The sequence below is a fragment of the Carlito syrichta genome, unplaced genomic scaffold, assembly GCF_000164805.1.
Source record: "Carlito syrichta isolate Samal-C Ts95f unplaced genomic scaffold, Tarsius_syrichta-2.0.1 Scaffold4678, whole genome shotgun sequence".
In the NCBI taxonomy this organism is placed as follows: Eukaryota; Metazoa; Chordata; class Mammalia; order Primates; family Tarsiidae; genus Carlito; species Carlito syrichta.
In genome coordinates this window covers 1-3,747 of record NW_006948774.1, presented here as the reverse complement: position 1 = coordinate 3,747, position 3,747 = coordinate 1, and the positions used below count along the sequence as shown (strand labels likewise).

Sequence of the window (3,747 nt, the reverse complement as noted above, 5' to 3'; positions counted from 1 at the left end):
CATGTTCCATTTGGCTCACCCTTTTGATTGGTCCTTTCCAGTTATCTATAAAATTGAGTGACTGTCAATCTCAAAAGCAGTGTTAGGTTTTCATGATACAATTTACATTGGATATGACAAGTATTTAATTTAACTTCTCTCTCTATATATACACTATGCCAATACCCATTCTTGAGATCCCTAAAGCTATCACAAACTAGACAGTAGCAGGTGGATATTTATGGATGTCTCAACTAGAAAAACAGGCTTACATGATGGTATTACATTTTAGTCATTTTTTTTTTGAGTTGGAGTCTCACTCTGTCGCCCAGACTGGAGTGCAGTGGCCGCTCCTGGCCACCGCAGCCTCGACCTGCTGGGCTCCGGCGATCCTTCTGCCTCAGCCTTCCAAGTAGCCGGAATTACAGGCATGCGCTACCATGCCCAGCTGATTTTTTGATTTATTGTAGAGATGAGGTCTCGCTGCCCAGGCGGGTCTCGAACCCGCGGGCTCAGGCAATCCACTCACCTCAGCCTACCAAAGGCGCGGGATTACAGGCTGAGCCACCGAGCCCGGCTCATCATTGTTACTAGTTCACATATTTTTCTTATTTTCTAAAAGCTTGATGATACACCTCAAAGAAAGAATAAGGAGATCTTTTATTTGAATAATAGCTCATGCAATTTAGTCTTCAGATATAAATGTTCTTTGTTTTAATACTGAATTTTTCTTTTTTTCAGATCAAATATATAGGTTTGCTTAAAACTTAATTCTCACCTTGAGTATGCAAAATGCAAACTCCACAAAATGTTCATTTTTTTGTTTTGTAGTTTACAAATATACAAAATAGAAGTTTGCTTAAATTTATATTACACATTTATTAAGGCAAAGAACCATACAGAAATAACATTTGTTCAGCTTAATGCATATTTGGGGATAAACTATTGTACAAATTATTGCACATCCAAAACCACAGTGCATAACAGACCATTGCATAAAAATGCTACAGAAATAAACCAGGCATATTTACCTGACTTAGGTCATAAATGTAGATCGGGAGACAAAAATAGATTTTCCTTGTCAAAGTATGCAGCAGTTTTAGAACTTTGGCTTCCTCATTTGGTACCTTTAGAATCAAGACTCACCAAGCACCATTAATTTAGGCTATTAAAACACATTTTCTGTACCTGTATTTCTTTGTTTTCTTCTAACATAATAATAATGGCTTTTAGAAGTCAAAGAGAATACAAGGTGATCTTTTATGCATACAATGCCTCAAAACACAACTCAAAGGGATTTTAGTCTTCCCTCCCCCAACTCACAGATCTAATTAATACCCTGATATCCACAACTTCCAGTCACTCCCTTGGCATTTTGTAAGTCGGATTTAGAATTTGGAATGACAGAAGATCCAGTCACAGACCCCCACCTGTTCTTTGATTTTGTCTTTTTGGATTCCTCATTTTTCCTGATAATCCATTCACAAGTTGACTCAGTTGAGAACTGGACCATGATTGTAGTGCTTTTCAGTTAGACTCTTTCCTTCATAGGAAGACAGTGTGAAAAATTTAAAAATGCTGAATTATCTTATGGTAGTGTGGGTCATATCCACTGTTTTGGGTTTAAAAGGGCCTCTTCATGTCTAAGACAAGGTGGTCTGACCCGGAAAACACCTGGTCACATTTCTGGCACTTCAACGGATGGTACCCGGCCTGATCAGTTCATATGAGTGAGCACATTTCCTCCCACAGCCGTCCCAGTCACAGTGGTAAGTCACCTGTGTGGATTCTACGGTGTGCCTTGAGATGAAAACTCACTGTGTAAGTTTTGCCGCAGCCCATGTAATCACAAGTGTGGATGGTGGTCCTTTTCTTCCCCTCTTTGTCTTGGGTTCCTCCAGCATGCAGGAGCCGGGTGGCATGAACTCTTGGTAATAGAGTGGCAGGATTTGTGGCTGCTTCTGGTCGGGTAGGAAGGGTGGATAGTTGGACCTGGGGTGGGGATGGAAGCCTGGGGAAAGCGGCAGTGCAGGGAGGCAGTCCCTGCTGTCCAGCCGCTCTTCAGGACCCAGGGTCGGGACAGTCCTGCTGGGGAGCTTCCACCCTAAGGGGAAGTCGTGTGCAGCCTGTGGCCATTGCTGAGAAGGGGTCCAGCGCCCAAGTGTGTGCACGAGGAGAACGCCTCCTGCTTGATATTGGGCCATATGAGTGGTGGCTCGCAGTTGTAGGGCGACACCAGTACGGGATGGCTGCCATCAGGGCTGCCTCTGCAAATACTGATGACGACAGGTTGCCTATTCCCTGCCAGGGGCGCTCGGCTATGCCTTCAACATAAACTTGCCTATCGGTCCGCCATCTGGCGGCTGCGGCTGCTGCTGATACGGCAGAATATACGCAGGGTCCAATTCTTGCCACAGGAGCTGGGCCACAAAGCCGCCAGGGAGGGGCTCAGTAGTTGACGTCCGCCAGGCTAAGGACGCTGTCAGAGGAGGCACAGAATTCCGGCCAGAGCGGAGGCCTCCACCGGTGCCGCCCAGGGCTACGCCAGGGTCACTCCCGTCCGGATCGGATACCAGAAGCTGCAGGTGGAGGGCGCACTTGTCCGGCTGCTGCTCCCCCGGGAGGACGAGGATGAGACGGACGCCGATGAGGACACGGCGGCGGCCACCGGTTCTTGACGGGGCAGTGAGTTGGGCAGGATAAGGTCCAGGTCCAGGAGTTTCTGTAAGTCCTCCGTCTCCCTCGGGGGTAGGAGCGCCAGACTGCCATCGTGGCAAGCCGTGCCGGCGCCGCTGCCCTCCAGGTCTGTGGCCAAGGTTGCCACTGCCAGGGCGTAGGGGCGGCCAGGAAGAGCCAGGGGAAGTCGCTTCATACGGGAGAGCTCGTCCTGCCGGTGGTTACTCGGGGCACCTGCCGGATGGAGTGTCTTCTCTCCTCCCGCTGGACCGGACGCGAACGCGGAGAAGGACTGGAGCAGCGCGACGCTGACAGCCACGTCAGACTCGCCAGATGACTGCCTCATTAACGTGGGGGTACAGAAGATCCTTGGGAACCTGAAACACTGGCGTACCCAAACCCCAAAGTCAACGGAGAAAAAAAGACTTAGACATGAAGCCAAAACCCAAAACCCCAAATTGTCCGAGAACCTTCTCCTTTGGATTCGATATAAATGGTAGACCTCCTTTTGAAAAGTTTCTTGGTATACAAAAGTTCTTGTTAGAAAAGTTGTCAACTCGTATAAAAATGGACAACCAGTGAGGCGAGTGAGTAGCTCCAGCGGGCGGGCTGTGCGCTCTTCGACACAGCAGCGTCGCCCCCCGCCGGCGCGCCAGCCGCGGCTGCTGCCATGGGCGCGGGGACGGCGGCGGGGGCGGGGGGCGGGCGGCGCTGCCAGGCGAGACTGGCGCGGGGGAGAGGAACTGCGAGCTGGGCGGTGTGGCCGGGCACGGAGTCCCGGGGCTGCGCGGGACGGCCGCGGCCGTGGGCGCTGGGCAAGGGCTGGTGGATGGGTGGGGAGCCGGACGGAGGGGAGAGGGGCGCTTGGCGATGCCTGCTGCCGCCGCCACCCGCCACCGCCTCTGCTCCCTGAGCGCCCGCAGATGTGCTCCGGGTCTCAGGCGGGCGACTGCTTACTGCGGAATTTTTCTACCAGTCCCACTGTAAAAGGAGATGTTTCTATTCTGACTATGCAATGATTTAAAGCCAAGAGGTTAATGATTTTGCCAGTTTCCAACAAAAATCATTTTGAACTGTAAAAAGAAAAATTCC

The 3,747-nt window shown here is 50.3% G+C and overlaps 1 pseudogene; it reads right to left on the bottom strand.

The window, feature by feature from the left end:
* Window positions 1–1,602: 1,602 nt before the first annotated feature.
* LOC103249268 lies at window positions 1,603–3,001 on the bottom strand (annotated as a pseudogene).
* Window positions 3,002–3,747: the final 746 nt, after the last annotated feature.